The following is a 19,943-nucleotide window of genomic DNA, read 5'->3' on the forward strand; positions in this document are numbered from 1 at the left end:
CTATAAGGAGAGGGGTGAGGGTGGTGGATAGGTAGAGAAGAAACAATATGGAGAGCGAGAGAGGGAGAGCGAGAGAGGGAGAGCGCGAGAGAGAGCGAGAGCGCGAGAGAGAGCGAGAGAGAGAGAGAGAGAGAGCGAGAGAGAGAGAGAGAGAGAGCGAGAGAGAGAGAGAGAGAGAGAGAGAGAGAGAGAGAGAGAGAGAGAGAGAGAGAGAAGATGAGAGGGAGAGAGAGAGAGAGAGAGAGAGAGAGAGAGAGAGAGAGAGAGAGAGAGAGAGAGAGAGAGAGAGAGAGAGAGAGAGAGAGAGAGAGAGGGAGATGAGAAGAAAAAAAGAGGGCGAGATGAGTGTGTGTCATATCTTATTGTGGCTGTCATTGTAATTTTTCCTTACTGTCTAGGAGACGGCCGCTAATTCGCTGTCACAGTCATAAGCTCTCTCTGTGTGAGAACCAGGATCAAGGCTACTTTGAAAACACCAGGTATAAATTGTACGCTCCAACAACAGCGTCTTCCCTTTGACGTCCACACCGTGCATCTTTAGAAGATGATCTCTCGTCAGGCGTTTGAGGTCCAACCTATACATTATGTGATCTGATGTTCTGTTGGGATGTTTTGTTAAGAGTTCATTTTCAAAGAAAGGAGAGGTTGAAATTTGTGTGTACACACTGCTTTGGTGGTGAAACCTGTTTAAAATCAACTGAGACTGGAAGACGTTCGACTAAAACGGGTGTCAAAACTCAATTTATTCTCCCTTCTCTACAAATGTTTATGGAAGGAGAATTTTAAAAGGACAGGCGTAAAAATCAAAGGCTTTTGCTAACTAAGGTCATTACAAATTGCTATTTCTTTTCTTCCTTTCTTTCAGGCAGATAAGTGAACGGGAGTGAAGGGGAACGAGAGGTCGGAGGGAAAACACCTGCGACATCAAAAAAGACAGTAATGATATTTCTCTGTGCATGACAGAATGTGGTTCGTTGTGACGGACAGGAAGAGAGCTTGTCTTGAATATGAAAACGATTTCACCTAATATCAGGACCGCTCATGCATACTAACCACTAGCGTGTGCAGAGGAATCTGCAGCCACTGGTATCGCTCAGAAGATGAAAAAAGCTTTTAATTTAAAACCAATAAAAGTTTGGCGAATGATAAAACAAAGAGGCATGGAGTACTGCTATGACATTTCTTTGTTCAATACTGTGAAAACATTTGAGGGGTGTTATTGAACGAATGATGACAAGTGTGATCTGTGAGGGATATGAAGCCTTCATCATGTGCTGTCGTGTGTGAGTGTACGCATGTGTGCCTTGCAGATATAGCCATGGCTGGTCTATTATGGGAAATAATGCAAACAACAGGAGCAATCAACCCTGGGACCCATGCTCCAAGACCCCTATAACACTACTGATGAAAGTATTGCTCTGCACACACACACACACACACACACACACACACACACACACACACACACACACACACACACACACACACACACACACACACACACACACACACACACACACACACACACACACACACACACACACACACACACACACACACACAAAAGCCAGGTGTCTGCCCTTCACAGCTGCTGAGTGAGAGAAAAGCAGGTTTTCAGCGGCTGAGTTATTAGGATGCGGTGGTGCATTCAGGTGCATGAAGCTTTTTTCAACACCTAGCGTGGCCTGACACCGTATTCCCCAGTCATCCTGTGTGTGTGTGTGTGTGTGTTTGTGTGTGTGTGTGTAAGAGAGCCCCTATTCCCCAATAATCCTGTGCGCGTGCGTGCGTGCGTGTGTGTGTAAGAGAGCCCCTATTCCCCAGTCATTCCTCAGCGGTGCCCCCCTAACCCCTCTGGACCATGAACTGGATGACTGGACCCAAAGTAAATACAGGCCCCTGAATCCTTCTAATCACAGTGCATTTCGACACACAACCCTTCCATTACACACCACCACTGAAGGACCATGTCAGGAAATCACTATTCATAGCCTACAGCAAGGTGATAGGGAGTCAGGTCAGGTAGAGAGAGAGAAGTATCCTTCCTCACTACCAGCAGAATGTAGTTATATGTCCTCGACTACTTTACTCTACCGCATGTGACAGTATAATTAAGCAATAAGGCAAGAGGGGGTGTGGTATATGGCCAATATGCGACAGATAAGGCATGTTCTTATGCACAACGCAACACGGAGTGCCTGGATACTGCCCTTGGCCGTGGTATACAGTATATCACAAAAGTGAGTACACCCCTCAAATTTGTGTAAATAAATAATAATTTAGCATTAACACGGGAGTGATAGATGTGCAGATGATGATGTGCAAGTAGAGATACTGGGGTGCAAAATACCAAAAGAAATAACAATATGGGGATGAGGTAGATGGGTGGGCTATTTACAGATGGCTATGAACAGGTGCAGTGATCGGTAAACTGATCTGACAGCTGATGCTTATGGTTAGTGAGGGAGATATAGGTCTCCAACTTCAGTGATTTTTGCAATTAATTCCAGTCATTGGCAGCAGAGAACTGGAAGGAAAGGCGGCCAAACGAGGAGTTGGCTTTGGGGATGACCCGTGAAATATATCTGCTGCAGCACGTGCTACGGGTGGGTGTTACTATGGTGACCATTGAGCTGAGATAAGGCGGGGCTTTACCTAGCAAAGACTTATAGATGACCTGGAGCCAGTGAGTTTGGTGACGGATATGTAGCGAGTGCCAGCCAACGAGAGCATACAGGTCGCAGTGGTGGGTAATATATGGGGCTTTGGTGACAAAACGGAGGGCACGTGATAGACTACATCCAATTTGCTGAGTAGAGTGCTGGAGGCTATTCTGTAAATGACGTCACCAAAGTCAAGTATCGGTAGGATAGTCAGTTTTATGAGGGTATGTTTGGCAGCATGAGTGAAGGAGGCTTTATTGTGAAATAGGGAAGCAGATTCTAGATTTAATTTTAGATTGGTAATGTGAGTCTGGAAGGAGAGTTTACAGTCTTACCAGACACCTAGGCATTTGTAGTTGTCCACATATTCTAAGTCAGAACCGTCCAGAGTAGTGATGCTAGTCGGGCGGGCGGGTGCAGGCAGCAATCGGTTGAAGAGCATGCATTTAGTTTCACTATCATTTAAGAGCAGTTGGAGGCTACAGAAGGAGTGTTGTATGGCACTGAAGCGCGTTTGGAGGTTTGTTAACATAGTGTCCAAAGAAGGGTCAGTTGTATACAGAATGGTGTCGTCTGCGTAGAGGTGGATCAGAGAAACACCAGCAGCAAGAGCGACATCATTGATATATACAGAGAAAAGAGTCGGCCCGAGAATTGAACCCTGTGGCACCCCCATAGAGACTGCCAGACGTCCGGACATATACTCTACCACAAACCACCGAGGTACCTTAAAGCTATTATAAAATGTACACCAACACAATTAGAGCAGTAAAAATACATGTTTTGTCATACCCATAGTATACGGTCTGATATACCACGACTGTCAGCCGATCAGCATTCAGGGCTCAAACCCCCCAGCTCATAATGGTTCAGTATAACATGATCTCATAGGTCTTGTTCAAAGTCATACAGAATGCAGCCAAGGCTTTAGTTTGATTCAAAGAAAACAGTAACCCAGCCATTAACCTTTAGTTTAGAGTTTTCTATCATCTGTCATCACGGGGCCAATCTGAATCAGCTGTGCTCTGACAAGCCCCGAGACTTTAACTCAACTCTTTATGCTTTATGTGTCCTTGTTGACAACGTGACCATGGCAACAATAAAAAAAAATACTATGCTTTCAAAAACACTCAGAACTAGTTGGATAAATTGCCAACATTCGTCAAACTACGTCTTTATTATTAATGAAGAGTTTTTATTTTAAAAAATGCTAAATTACTGTTATGTCCCCAGAGAGGCTTTTAGCTCAGCTGTTTAATATATTAGATGCCATAAATTAAAGCGGTCATAATTGGCTAGAGGACCACTTTTTGTGTCCTCTGCAAAATGACAATGCAATAATCATCCTCGCTCGCACACAATCTGTATTCCGGGAAGGGAAGGCTGAGTAAGTGAATGAGAGAGAAAAGCATTGTAACATTTACATCAGCTAGGAACAAGCGCTGGCAGACAACTGAGTTTTTCAAGCCAGCTGACAGCAGCTCCACCCTGATGTGAGTGAAGGGAACACAGCTCAACAAAAAGTGCTCTAATCCATCAAAAGAGATCTCTGGATGTTCCTGAATAAAACACGGGGTAACTGCACTGGTGTAAGAGCAGTTGAATAAGTCAACATAACGCTTGAATAGGTCCCAAGGTGTCAGGTTAGTTCAAAGCTAAGCTGTGAAGTCAATACAGCATCTCTTGTGCTGTATCACCGATTACTATTACACCAATAGGGAACACTAACATACGGCGCAGGTATTCTATGTCATTTGTATTTCAGTAGAGTCCACTGCTTCTCAGCACTAGTAGTCAAGTCGCTACACTGGGTCCTCGTGCACCAGTCTAGTCCTAGACACAACCATTCCTTCACACAGGAAGAACAACATGCCTGGCTGCCATCCATTCCTCTATAAACAATTGACCCAGCCGCAGCCCATTATGTGCTGTGGGTCCTTTATTAATAATGAATAGTCAGCATGGGTGGCGTGCATTCATTAAGTCCCATTGTCCTAGAGGAGAGGGTAAATGATATGGTCTGAGGAGAGAAAGAGGAGGGAACATAGGAGGGATCAGAGTGGAAACAGAGCAGTCCACCGTACCAGAGCCCCCTGTGTGTGTGTGGGGGGGGGGGGGGGTTGTCTTTCTTCTACCTTGCTGTTTGCCACTTGCTAACAGGGTGTGTTGTGGGGTTTTTTAGTTCCCACAAATGCTATTTCTATGGGGTTTATGGTTAAGGTTAGAATGTGTGCATGTGTGTTTGGTGAGAGAAAGAGCGCAGAAAAGGAGAGCGAAATAGAGAACCAAAGAAAGAGAAAAGTGAATGAAGAAACATTCTCCTCTCCCCCTTTCACACACCTCGAAAGGCTTTTCTGCACATCACCGCTTGAAACAATGAGCAGCCCTGGAAACTTCTCTACACACACGACCAAATTTGGTGACATAAAGGTCATTGAAAATGAATTTCAAAGCCTAAAAAGAAATCAGTCAAGGATGTAATTGCAAAGAGGGCCCATGCATGATAAGTAGTATTGTAACACAAATTCCCCTTTGCTCTGTTTCTTTCTCTACTCGACGACAGACTGCTGATAATGGGTGACTATCAAACACCTTTGGCTTAATGCGGATCAGGACTATTCAGGTGCAATAAGACCTAAAACAAACACAGAACTAGAGAACGGCATCCGGTTCCCTCTGGTCAAACATAGAGCAGTATGTAGGGAATCGGGAGCTCCTTGGAACGCATCCCCAGTGTGCTGGTTGGGGCACACCCCACACAAAGAAGAATGGATTTAGTCACCTAGACTAATGAGGGCATGGGTAGCTTGAGACCCTGGGGGAGGGGGGGGCGCCAGGATTAGAAGTAAACATGCTTGACCTATAGGGATATTATTGCACCAGGCTTAATGTATGGACCATGTTGGATGAATTAAGCCAGTTTTAATGAAATGGGATTGGGATGGTAAAGTGGTGGAAGGAAGCTCAATCAACATGTCTGTCTAGTATAGTGGTATAACAAATGGCGAGGTGGGACGTGTGAATGTATGCATAGCTTTACAACAAACAGCACTAAGGGTGTAACAGCAGCATAGCTCAATCTGAGCGACAGACATACTGGAGTTTCTGGGTCGTGCTCTAATTCACTCAATGCTGCCCACTATTTCAATGGAGTGGGTTGGATGATGGTATTTTCCCACATAGAATGGGTCTGTGACAAACAATGAAAACATGAGTCTTTCAGTTCCATTCACAGGCTGGGGTACATCTTAATTAAGCCCTGCATTAAACATCTGCTGTACAGGCTATAAACACAACTCTACTATACAGCTCTCTCTACCTAATGGTGAGTGTAAAAGCACTCGGTATGTCCGACTTCACACTTCAACCCGGCTGGGTGTGTGTTCCTGCTCCTTCGGACAGGCTGGGTGGGTACCGGGTTGGACCCTTCCTTCGGGAGGTGGAGTGTGTCCTCGGTCCTCATAGGTTGCCCTAAATGACTTTGTTTATCAGCCAGTTGTACAATACCACCATGCCCCCACGCACCACCACCCCTCCTCTGGCATTATAACGGCAGGCCTAATTATAGGTAACAGCTGTTGAAAAGCTCTAAATGAAAACAGGTGGTGCGCTCCGAAACAGTTTGAAAGTTGTTAACGGAGTGGCATTGTCTTCTGGCACACTTTAGGTTTAAGTGCGTGAGTGTGTGACTCTGAACCCAACTTGGCACTGTGATTGCAATACAAAAAAAAACAACAGTCTAAAAACCCTAGTAAACAATGAGGCAGAAACTCATCTAGCTGGTGAGAACATTTACGGGGAGAAAATGACATGGGACCATTTTGTACTGCTTCAAGCACACAATATCAGTTAAATCTCCATTAAAGGAGAATGGCCATGTTCAATCCCAGCAGGAGAGGAAGGCTTAGTGCCATAGTAAAACACTGGAGTGAATCCACGGAGCTCACACTGATCGATGGCACAGGTTTTTCTTCAGAGTTGGGGGAAAAAAGCAGGAATGAGAGATTTCTAGAGAGGGGGAGAGAGGGTGAGAGAGGGGGCGGTTAAGGAGAAGTGGAGAGAGAGAGTTGAAGAAAGTGGGATAGAGAAAGTTTTAGAGAGACGGAAAGAGAGTGAAGGAGAGGGGAGAAAGACAGTTGAAGAGGGGGATAGTTGAGGAGAGGGGGAGAGAGAGAGTTGAGGATAGGGGGAGAGAGACAGTTAAACAGAGCGGAAGAGAGACTTAAAGAGAGGGGGAGAGAGACTTAAAGAGAGAGGGATAGAGACTTAAAGAGAGAGGGAGAGAGTTAAGGAGAGGGGAGAGAGACTTAAAGAGAGGGAGAGACTACAATAGATGGGGAGAGACACTTAAAGAGAGGGGGAGAGACTAAAATAGAGGGGGAGAGACACTTAAAGAGAGGGGCAGAGAGAGACAAAGAGAGAGGGAGAGAGTTAAGGAGAGGGGGAGAGACACTTAAAGAGAGGGGCAGAGAGAGACTTAAAGAGAGGGGCAGAGAGTTAAGGAGAGGGGAGAGAGACTTAAAGAGGGGGAGGGGGAGAGACTAAATTAGAGGGGGAAATAATTAAAGAGAGGGGGAGAGGGACTTAAAGAGAGAGGGAGAGGGACATGGACTTAAAGAGAGAGGGAGAGGGACATGGACTTAAAGAGAGAGGGAGAGAGACATAAAGAGAGGGGGAGAGAGACTTAAAGAGAGGGGGAGAGAGACTTAAAGAGAGGGGAGAAAGACTTAAAGAGAGGGGGAGAGAGACTTAAAGAGAGGGGAGAGAGACTTAAAGAGAGGGGAGAAAGACTTAAAGAGAGGGGAGAGAGACTTAAAGAGAGGGGAGAAAGACTTAAAGAGAGGGGAGCAAGACTTAAAGAGAGGGGAGAAAGACTTAAAGAGAGGGGAGAAAGACTTAAAGAGAGGGGAGAAAGACTTAGAGAGGGGAGAGAGACTTAAAGAGAGGGGAGAAAGACTTAAAGAGAGGGGGGAGAGACTTAAAGAGAGGGGAGAAAGACTTAAAGAGAGGGGAGAAAGACTTAAAGAGAGGGGAGAAAGACTTAAAGAGAGGGGAGAGAGACTTAAAGAGAGGGGAGAGAGACTTAAAGAGAGGGGAGAGAGACTTAAAGAGAGGGGAGAAAGACTTAAAGAGAGGGGAGAAAGACTTAAAGAGAGGGGAGAAAGACTTAAAGAGAGGGGAGAGAGACTTAAAGAGAGGGGAGAGAGACTTAGAGAGAGGGGAGAGAGACTTAGAGAGTGGGAGATAGACCAAGAAAGAGGGAGAGAGACTTAAAGAGAGGGGAGAGAAACTTAAAGAGAGGGGAGAGAGACTTAGAGAGAGGGGAGAGAGACTTAGAGAGTGGGAGATAGACCAAGAAAGAGGGAGAGAGACTTAAAGAGAGGGTAGAGGAGATAGAATTAGTGTTGGATAAATGTAGATAAACTTCAATTTTTTCACAAGGATAATAACCTCAACATTAAAACTTCCAATCCAAATCCAAATTCCAGACCTAAAACCTTGATTTTGGTCCAAATTAACTGAATGGACTATTACTACCAAGGACTTTCAAGAAAAAACTTCTAAAAACCAAAACCTGAAGAAGAAACACAGCAGAACCTGGAAATACCATCCAACACAAAACTGAGTGAGTAATATTCAGTCTGAAACTACTTCTGAAACCAAAAAGTAAAAAACAACCATCTCTAGGTAATTGTGTTATATAAAGCTAAGTAAATAAGTGTACGAATGGTCATGGTACAGGGCATCCTCATGCAGTCCATGCAGGACTTTTACGGGATCAAAGAGAGAGCAGAGCAGGAAAAGCTCTCTCTCTCTGTGACAACTCCGCCATCCTCAGTGAGTCTGATCACACCTGTTCAAACTGTCCTGCAGACGAGCATAGTCCCCCCCCCCCCCCCACCACCACCAGCATTGAACAAACCCAGGTCCCACAACTATACTGCTCCTCCATCATTGAGAAGGATAAATTCACAGAGCTGGAGAGAGACATGGTGGAGTTCAGAGAGATAACTTAAAGAGATACACATGACTCTGAAGGACGAGGTCAGAAAGCTGAGGCGTGACAGAGAGCAGGACACTCTCCCAGACAAGCCAGCAGAACAGCCCACCTCAGACTCGGACCACAACCTCAACACCACAATGGGACAGACAACACAGGACCCACCAACCCAACAGACCTCCCACCCATATCCACTAGAGACACAAAATCCAGAGATTGTTTTTCCTCATTGAATCAAATGGCAAATACATTCAAGAGGATTCACTTTTTTTTAAACACAAAGTGGCTAAACTCTGGTGCCCAAAAAACTAGGCACGACCTGGAGCTGTTGTCAGACTAGGGTCCCCAGTCACATCATAATTCACACAGGCACAAACAACCAGAGGGCCCAGCAGGAAAGGGTGGCAACAGCACTCAAGGGAGTGATTTAAAAAGCTTCTTCCACTTTCTCCAAAACGCACAAGTGGTTATCTCCACTCTGCTACCAGAAAAAAACTTTCACCCTGCCACCATACAGCGGGTGAATGAAGCATTTCGTGAGACTGTGCCTCAGTACCTAAATGTATACCTGGCCCACCACTCCACCCTGGACTTGAACAGCCTTTAAGACCAGGTCCACCTCTACAAGAAAGCAATCCCAATTGCTGCCAGGACCCTGAAGGACATCACCCTCAACTGTAGCCCCAGCACCTCACACAGGAGCAACAGAGCAACGGATCCCCGCAAAGTCTTCTCATGCTTTGTTGATTTCAAAAAAGCTTTAGACTCAATTTGCCATAAGGGTCTGCAATACAAATTGATGGAAAGTAGTGTTGGAGGAAAAACATACGACATTCTAAAAACCATGTTCACAAACAAGTGTGCGGGTAAAATTGGCAAAAAACACACACTTCTCTTTCTTTCCACAGGACCGGGTGATGAGACAGGGATGCAGCTTAAGCCCCACCCTTTTCAACATATATATCAGCGAATTGGCGACGGCACTAGAACAGTCTGCAGCACCCGGCCTCACCCTTCTAGAATCTGAAGAAGGGCAAGAAGGGCCTTCTATGCCATTAAAAATAGCATAAAATACTTGAATCAGTTATAGAACCCATTGCCCTTTATGGTTGTGAGGTCTGGTGTACACACTCGCTAACCAAGAATTCACAAAATGGGACAAACCCATTTCCTCTGTGTACAACGTAGAACATTACGCCGATACCCGCTAATAATAAAAAAATATGAAAAGAGCCGTTAAATTCTACAACCACCTAAAAGGAAGCGATTCCCTAACCTTCTTTAACTAAGCCATCACCTACAGAGAAATTAACCTGGAGAAGAGCCCCCTAAGCAAGCTGGTCCTGGGGCTCTGTCCTAGGACAGCAACACCATTAGACCCAACCAAATCATGAGAAACAACACATTGGAAATCATTTACAAACTAGAATGCTATTTGGCCCTAAACAGAGAGTACACAGTGGCAGAATACCTGACCACTGTGACTGACCCACAATTAAGGAAATATTTGACTATGTACAGACTCAGTGAGCATGGCCTTGCTATTGAGAAAGGCCGCCGAAGGCAGACCTGGCTCTCAAGATGAGGTGGAAATTGAGCTACACTTCCTAACCTCCTGCCAAATGTATGACCATATTAGAGACACATATTTCCCTCAGATTACATAGACCCACAAAGAATTTGAAAACAAATCCAATTTTGATAAACTCCAATGTCTACTGGGTGAAATACCACAGTGTGCCATCACAGCAGCAAGATTTGTGACCTGTTGCCACAAGAGAAGCCCAACCAGTGAAGAACAAACACCATTGTAAATACAATCCATATTTATGTTTATTTATTTTCCCTTTTGTACTTTAACTAAGTCGCTCTGGATAAGAGCATCTGCTAAATGACTTAAATGTAAATGTAAATTACAACACGGTGTATATAAACATAATATGACATTTGAAATGTCTTTCTTCTTTTTGAACTTTAATTAACAAACGAATGTTTACTGTAAATGTTGTATTGTTTATTTAACTTTTGTTTATTATGGCAATAAAGCTCCTTAACATTAAATGAAATTGAAGTGAGTAAAAGAGAGGGGGATAGATAGTTAAAGAGAGGGGGGGGGACAGAGAGAAAACCCCAAATGACCCAAATCCTTTCTGTGTTCCTCTGATTCTTAAATGATAGCACTGAAATAGTAGCTGAAATGGAATTGTACCATTACTACCCCCTCCCGGACTACTGTACAAGTCATAGAGAGAGAGAGAGAGAGAGAGAGAGAGAGAGAGAGAGAGAGAGAGAGAGAGAGAGAGAGAGAGAGAGAGAGAGAGAGAGAGAGAGAGAGAGAGAGAGAGAGAGAGAGAGAGAGAGAGAGAAAGAGAAAGAGAGAGAGAGAGAGAGAGAGAGAGAGAGAGAGAGAGAGAGAGAGAGAGAGAGAGAGTGAGAGAGAGAGAGAGAGAGAGAGAGAGAGAGAGAGAGAGAGACAGCTCTATACTTTGAGAAGGTCAACACAACTTACAATAGAGAGTAATGGCTGCACTTATGATCAAATTGAGGGTTGTCAGTTCCTATGTCGTTCTGCACCACTTCCTTCAAATGCTTTTCTTTTTTCTGTGTTTGTGACTAATCTTTTCACTTGTACTGGGGGAAAAAAGTTCTCAGAAGTTAAGCCAGGGGTTGATCACTTCCAGGATACATGTAACATTACTCTCAATACTGCATGATGATGAGAAATGATACCTGTACAGCTGGGGTTTATTTTGACCGAGAACTCTGTGAATGTGTTAGTTTATTCCCTGTTAGAAAAAGGGAAGGAGCCCAGACCACAGAGTCAACACCTTAAGTGTCTGATCTCTCATCCAGAGACAAATTGAAACACTCATTATTTAACAACACGGTTGGAAGGCAGACTTGATTTGAATACGTATAGGAGCACATTCACAACAACACTGTACCACGCAGACACTTCAAACAAGCACAAGGACATATCTCATTTTGTTTTATCAATTGTTTTGTCTAGATTGTGGGGTGATTGGGGAAAACCAAGAGATATCATCTGCGGAGGATAATTGGACCCATTGGAAATGGTTCAATAAAGGTTCATTGGTTTGGGAAAGAAAAACAACGTCATGCTTGTTTGGTTACAGAGCCTTATCAGGGAACCAACCCAGCAGCCTTTTACTCAATACCCATTTAAAGGGTTGGGGTTATGGGGCGACTGTGATTGCAGCCATTACAATTTGTATTTGAGTTTAGGGACCAGCAGAAGAAAAACTCTCTCTCTCTCTCTCTGGGAACGAACCATCAATCCCACTGTCACATCATTCAGAAAGACTGTAATTAATTGCACAATTAAGAATCTCATTGCTTGGCAGACATGGCTCCTAATGGATCAGTGACAACTGTGATACGATCACAAGATGGGTTTTAATGTACTGCTTAATTACACTGGTGTGATCCAGAACTACAGAACATAACAGTCGCCATGGAGAATCATCTAATCATTATGTTCCTTTAACGCCCATTTGTTCTTCATGTGAAAACGTGACGTGTCCCAAATGGCACCCTATTTATTCCCTATTTAGTTCACTTCTTATGATGGGCTCTGGTCAAAAGTAGAGTATGGTAAAGGGAACATGGTGCCATTTGGGCTGCACTATCTATAGTTCTATAGGGACTGACGGTATAAGCATGCACTTAGGGTTAATTGGCTGTGTGTTATGTTCATGATAGAAATATGAAGCATGGTTTATGATGCGGCTGTTAGAGAATATGGCTGTAATCGAGCCTATAAATGTCTGTACTTGCATACTACTTAGAATGCATGACCAACACATTACATTGCTTCATGCTAAGTAAGCTAGTATAGATATTGGAAGAGAGTCAGAGTGTCCAAGCCTGTTTCTAGTAGTAGGGGGATATGGGGGTCCTATAAATAGAATAATAGATTCTATTTCTAGGCAAGGGGCTCCCTTACCAAATCTCTGGAGTCTGTGTTCTAGAGAGAATGGAAATAACGCTGACCAGAATAGTAGAGCTAACATACAGTATGGGGGTTGGACGGAGCTATTAGTGAGGGGGTGTCGAGGGTTGAAATGAATGGACGTGACGTGGGAACACAAATGGAAATAACACACGCAGGCACACACACACAGCTTTACTCAGTACAACAAAGTGTGCAAACACACACACCCAGTTTTACTCAGGACCACAAAGTGGGCACACACACACACACAGCTATACTCGGGACAACAAAGTGGGCAACCACTTTAAAGCAATAGTAATAAGCACAGCAGACCGCAGCTTAAAACCTAAACCAACTCAACAGGTGAATACATTTCTTCTCATGACATCATCAGGGCTGCCTCTGTGTTTAAGGCCTGGTATGCACAGCAGTAGCCTGCCGGCGTGGGTACTGAGGCGTGACATTTACTTATTCATCACAGGAGTGGAAGGTGAAATGCAATCTTGGCCTGCGGCGTCCGGGTGCCGACATGTCGCTCTCGGCTGTAAGCACACACAGCCACGGTGCACGGTGGGTAGATAAATGTGACGATAAATAAACCAGACAACGGCGTGTTGGTGCTGTGGCAGGGGGAGGGACGGGGTCCTGTGGTTGGCCTCTGTGTTTGCATGTCGGAATTGCGTGCGAGTGCTGTGCTGTTTTAATGTTCTCACACCGCCGTACGCAGCCGCTCCTATCGTTCCTGGTATTAGTGTAGCGAGTAATTGCGTCTGCAGAAATGAATTATTCAGAGAGGTAGAAGGGAGGACTGGGGACTAGATGTGTGTGTGTGTGTGTGTGTCTGTGTTGACTGGGGACTATGCCCTGGGTAGCTTCTTAGCACTGTGAAGTGCAGAGGTAAGGTTTCATCAAGTACAGGTTGGGTCTCCTAGGATTCTCTTGTGTTCTTTTGTTATTTCCATGGCGATTGCTTTTCAATGACTGCCTGCCTGCCTCTCTCTCTCACCAAGTTTCTAACCTCCATGTCTCACTCACTGTCAGTCAATAGGCCTCAATACACTAGTTTATTTAGCAGACAAGATTTGCTTAAAATTCCGTGGCATTATTTTATAGTTTGAAGAATCCAATTAAACATAGCTGAATAAAATGGGAAGGATATTTTCTCCAAACAATTTGAGGGAGTACGCACATGTGGGTTTTCTGTGTTGAGGGGTTAACAAAAAAACAAGTCCTCCTATATGTTATTTATGCAACTTTAGTTGTGATACAAACATTAGACTATATGTTTACATTTGCAATACATTCTTAAGGCTGCATAATGTGAATCTAATGATGACTTGAAAAAAGAAAGTGGCATGAAAGGCATGAGTTTTGCTTAGTTTTTTCTGTGCACGCTGTACACACTTCATCAGTCTCTTATTCATAATTTGAAAAGCACTTGATAATGCCTCAAATTTCCCGGCAGCATCCCCTTTGTGTGGCCATAATGCCCCCTAAAATATCCTTGCCTTTCGCGGCCAGTGGTTGTTGTGCCCTTGGGCTGAATACAATAAGTATAATTCCCTTCTCTCGGCTGAGTGCGTCGAAGCATCTCTCACTCAGTACATCAGCTCAATTCTTATTAGCCAATGCCCGTCACGTGACTGGGTCTTTCTCACAGGCTACAAGTGAAGACAGATACATGGGGGATGGAACAATACATGTCTTACCTAATTCCAAGGCGCATACTGAAGATGTTGGAAGAACTGTCCACATTTACTTTGTCAGCCAACAGGATGAGTAGGCCTAACTAACAGCAAAAGCATTAGCCTATGTCCGTCTACTATTCCCCATAGTAAAACATTTAACCTACTCTATTCTGACCGAGAAATAAATATTCCAAACATAGTTGGGTGCAGTTGTGGGATGTGATAGATCCCAAATGAATACAACCACGCAACAGATCAGAACATTTTTAGCTTAAAATGTTGATAAACTATTTCTTCACATTGTAAGCGCAGCAATGTGCACCCGGCAGTAGGATAGAAGCGCGAATGCTCCAAGATGCAATCAATTAATAATGGCGCCGGAGGGGATGACTGCCATTTTACGGGATACTAACCAACTGTGCTATTTTGTGTGTAACTTATTTGTACATAATTGTGCTGCTACAGACTCTTATGACCAAAATGAGCTTCTAGATAGCAGAACAGCAATTACTCACCTTGAACTGGACAAATGTTTTGTCTTTAACCTGTTACTCCTACCCCCTACTTTTTCGAACATTCTGTTAAAAATCGTGCAACATTTCAGCGCCCTGTTACTCAGGCCAGGAATATAGTATATGCATATGATTAGTATGTGTGGATAGAAAACACTCAGCCGTTTATAAAACTGGTTAAATCACGGTTGTGACTATAACAGAACGTGCGTATCATCGAAAAGTGCAGGAAAATCTGATCACTGAAAGTGGAAAAATATATCCATCCACCGCTTCAACCCATTGTTATGGGCGAACGACATTAAATAGGGCTGAGGTTGCAGTACCTACAGTTTCCACACGATGTCAACAGTCTTGTCATTTGCCAATTCTTTGTTTCTTGGTCAAACGAACAAGAGACAGGCTTTTTCTTCAGGTCTCCGACCGGATATTTTGGTTGAGAAATACACAGACATTATTTCCAGACGGACGGACCCTATAGAAAACACTTCGTCTCGTGATTAATTTGATCGCTTATTAATGTTTACTAATACCTAAAGTTGCATTACAAAAGTATTTCGAAGTGTTTTGTGAAAGTTTATCGTCAACTTTTTTAATTAAAAAAAATGACGTTACGTTATAAGACGCTATTTTTTTCCGTTTATCACACAGTCTTCATAGATCGATATCTAGGCTATATATGGACCGATTTATTCGGGGAAAAAAAGACCCAATAGTGATTATGGGACATCTAGGAGTGCCAACAAAGAAGATGGTCAAAGGTAATGAATATTGCAAATGGAGGACGTTTTTCCTGTGGTTCATTTTCATGCCAACCAGGTAGACTCCTGTTGTATAGAGAAGCAATGTGCTTAAAACTAGGACAGTTGAGAAATAAATATAGTAAGCCTAGCCTATAGAAAGCTGATGAGATCCTCCTCTTTTTAATAGAGGCAATCACTCTGTTTTCTCATGCAATTGCATAGCCTATAGAAATGTTGCGCAACATGAGCTCATAGCCTTTCACGAAGTGTTTGATTAGATTTTCGATTACATTTGCATTGTCAGAGAGATTAGAGGGACAATAGAGTGCCGAGTACCAGGCAGTTAGCAAGTTTGGTAGGCTACTAATGACCATCAGCAGCTTGGAGGAGCCTAATTACCGTGACTAAGCAGTCACGTGGAATTTGACTGCCGTCACTCCTCACATCCTCCCCTGCCAGGCCACTGAGGAGGCCGTCTGGGGCCAGGAAGGGCCTTCGTGTTAACCTCCCCCCGCCAGGGGCAATCCCTCTGGAGCGCACATCATCTGTTATTATCCTCCTCACCCCCCAAGCTCTAATTCTTCGGTAATGGGTATAGCAGCCATTGATCTAAAGCCCTTATTTCCTCAACATCTTTACAGTTCAGTCAAGCCTCAGTTCATAGACATCTACTCTCCTTCTTCTTTTCTGTTCTGTGAAGGGCGAGGCGTTGGACAAGGATGGGCTGAGGTGTCAGAGCTCCTTTTCCTCTGCTCCCGTCGGGTTTGGACAGCGATGGGTAAAAGCTAGCGATGACGGCCCTATCAATAAGTCAGTCCATCTGCTCTACCGCATCCGCTTGCCGCTCTTTCAAAATGTCTGTCGCTGCCCCCAAGTCATGGAGAGAGAGCAAGAGTGAGAAAGAGCGAGAGCGAGACAGAGAGAGAGAGAGGGAGGGAGGGAGCACGACAGCAAAGGCGATGCAATTGTATTTTATTTATTTGACCTTGATTTAACTAGACAAGTCAGTTAAGAACAAATTCTTATTTTCAATGACGGCCTATGAACAGTGGGTTAACTGCCTTGTTCAGGGGCAGAACAACAGATTTTATCTTGCCAGCTCGGGGATTCCATCTTGCAACCTTTCTGTTACTAGTCCAACGCTCTAACCACTAGGCTGCCTGCCGAACAAAGGGAATACACAACCCTGTTCAACTACTCAACAATCGCCGTTGATCTTTTCTGATCTGTTGTGAGAACACAGTTTTGATGGAAGCGTCATTAAACCTTACATTCTGTCATTAAAATAGCTTTATAGCAAACATACGGCACGGTCAATTAATTCCTATAAAACACACGACGCCTCCCACAATCTACCAATAAAGAGATGTGGTGCCTGATTCACCACTGACATTAAACACCACAAAGCAAATATCAACAAGACAAACCTGATCTTCTGCATGTTGATTTATATGGCTGTATCCTGTGTGTGTGGGAAATGTCCTCTCTCGCTCTCCTCTCTGACAGCAGTATGCCTAAAGTAATGTACAATGTTACTCACACTATGATTTAGAACTGCACTGGATGGGGGCCTGGATGATGTGTTTATGGTGACACACACACACACACACACACACACACACACACACACACACACACACACACACACACACACACACACACACACACACACACACACACACACAATCCCAGTTCCTCTCCTCTCTCCACTATACTTTATTTGCTGTAACTGTCAGCGGTGGAGCCCTGTCCTCTTTATCAGATTTTTATGAACATGTGTGTGTGTGTGTGTGTGTGTGTGTGTGTGTGTGTGTGTGTGTGTGTGTGTGTGTGTGTGTGTGTGTGTGTGTGTGTGTGTGTGTGTGTGTGTGTGTGTGTGTGTGTGTGTGTGTGTGTGTGTGTGTGTGTGTGTGTGTGTGTGTGTGGCATAGCACCTTAACGCTAATGTGAAAAGGAGAGTAATGAAGCAGATGTGTGCTAGTTTGCACTCTTTCATCTACACACACACACACACACACACACACACACACACACACACACACACACACACACACACACACACACACACACACTTAGGCAAGTTCTTGGGAGAAAGGGATAGAGAGACAAAGAGAAGGCGAGAGAAAGAGGGAGGGAGGGGGAAGAGAAGTATTGTATCTCTATGATGGGATTCTTAATAAAGTAATGGTTGAGGAGTGAAGAGAAGAGAAAGAGGGAGGGAGGGAGGGGGAAGAGAAGTATTGTGTCTCTATTACGGGATTCTTAATAAATTAATGGTTGTTTTTTGGTTTAAATAAAAAATCAAACACATTTTATTTTGATCTCATGCTCCGAATACAACAGGTAGACCTTACCGTGAAATTCTTACTGACAAGCCCTTAACCAACAATGCAGTTGAAGAAATAGAGTTATGAAACAATGTACTAGAAAAAGTTTTAAAAACATAAAATAACACAACAAAATAACAATAACAAGGCTATATACAGGGGGTACCGGTACCGAGTCAAAGTGCAGTGGTAATTTGTACATGTAGATAGGGGTAAAGTGACTATGTATAGGCAATAAATAGTGTGTAGCAGCAGTGTAAAAACAAAGGAGGGGGGGGGTCAATGTAAATAGTTCGGGTGGCCATTTGATTAATTATGCAGCAATCTTATGGCTTGAGGGTAGAAGCTGTTAAGGAGCCATTTGGACCTAGACGTGGCGCTCCGGTACCGCTTGCCGTGCGGTAGTAGAGAGAACAGTCAATGACTTGGACTTGGGTGACTAGAGTCTTTGAAAATTTATTGGGCCTTCCTCTGACATCTCCTACTGTATAGGTCCTGGATGTCAGGAAGCTTGGCCCCAGGGATGTACTGGGCCGTATGCACTACCTTCTGTATCGCCTTACAGTCGGATGCCGAGCAGGTCCCGTACCAGGTGGTGATGCAATCAGGATGCTCTCGATGGTGCAGCTGTAGAACGTTTTGAGAATCTCAGGACCCATGACAAATCTTTTCATTCTCCCCTTTCATCAGACCAGAGGACATTTCTCCAAAAAGTACGATCTTTGTCCCCATGTGCAGTTGCAAACCGTAGTCTGGCTTTTTTATGGTGGTTTTGGAGCAGTGGCTACTTCCTTGCTGAGTGGCCTTTCAGGTTATGTCGATATAGGACTTGTTTTACTGTGGATATAGATGATTTTATACCTGTTTCCTCAAGCATCTTCACAAGGTCCTTTGCTGTTGTTCTGGGATTGATTTGTACTTTCCGCACCCAAGTACGTTCATTTCTAGGAAACAGAACGTGTCTCCTTCCTGAGTGGTATGAAAGCTGCGTCGTCCCATAGTGAACGTGGTACCTTCATGCGTTTGGAAATTGTTCCCAAGGATGAACCAGACCTGTGGAGGTCCACCATTTTTTTCTGAGGTCTTGGATGATTTATTTTGATTTTCCCATGATGTCAAGCAATGAGGCAGCGTGTTTCAAGGTAGGCCTTGAAATACATCCACAGGTACACCTCCAATTGACTCAAATGATGTCAATTAGCCTATCAGAAGCTTCTAAAGCCATGAAATACATTTGGGGAATTTTCCAGGCTCTTTAAAGGCACAGTCAACTTAGTGTATGTAAACGTATGACCCACTGGAATTGTGATACAGTGAATTATAAGTGAAATAATCTGTCTGTAAAAAATTGTTGGAAAAAGTACATGAGTCATGCACAAAGTAGATGTTCTAACAGACTAAACTATAATTTGTTAACAAATGTGTGGAATGTTTGAAAAACGAGTTTTATTGACTCCCACCTAAGTGTATGGAAATTTCCGACTTCAACTGTATTGATGAAGCTGGTGCCTGATGTGGAATACTCCTCAATGCCATTGGATGAATCCCGGAACATATTCCAGTCTGTGCTAGCAAAACAGCCCTCTAGCGTAGCATCCGCATCATGTGACCACTTCCGTATTGAGCGAGTCACTGGTACTTCCTGCTTTAGTTTTTGCTTGTAAGCAGGAATCAGGAGGATAGAATTATTGTCAGATTTGCCAAATGAAGAGGGCGAGGGAGAGCTTTTTATGCGTCTCTGTGTTTGGAGTAAAGGTGGTCTAGAGTTGTTTTTTCCTCTGGAGGCACATGTGACATGCTGGTAGAAATGAGGTAAAACAGATTTAAGTTTCCCTCTATTAAAGTCCCCGGCCACATGAACACGTCTTCTGGATGAGCATTTTCTTGTTTGCTTATGGCCTTATACAGCTCGATGAGTGTAGTCTCAGTGCCATCATCGGTGTGTGGTGGTAAATAGATGGCAACGAATAATATAGAGGATAGAGTTAGGGTAAACACAGAGACAGATTGAGTGCTATAGGGTAAAGTTAGGGTTAAAGCCTAAACCCTTGTGT

General features: G+C 43.9%; 1 protein-coding gene across 3 annotated transcripts in view; it reads right to left on the reverse strand.

The window, feature by feature from the left end:
- LOC123991147 (partitioning defective 3 homolog) overlaps window positions 1–19,943 on the reverse strand; it is a 625,449-nt gene that overhangs the window by 291,989 nt on the left and 313,517 nt on the right. The window lies entirely within an intron of this gene.

The sequence above is a fragment of the Oncorhynchus gorbuscha genome, linkage group LG12 (assembly GCF_021184085.1).
Source record: "Oncorhynchus gorbuscha isolate QuinsamMale2020 ecotype Even-year linkage group LG12, OgorEven_v1.0, whole genome shotgun sequence".
NCBI lineage: Eukaryota > Metazoa > Chordata > Actinopteri > Salmoniformes > Salmonidae > Oncorhynchus > Oncorhynchus gorbuscha.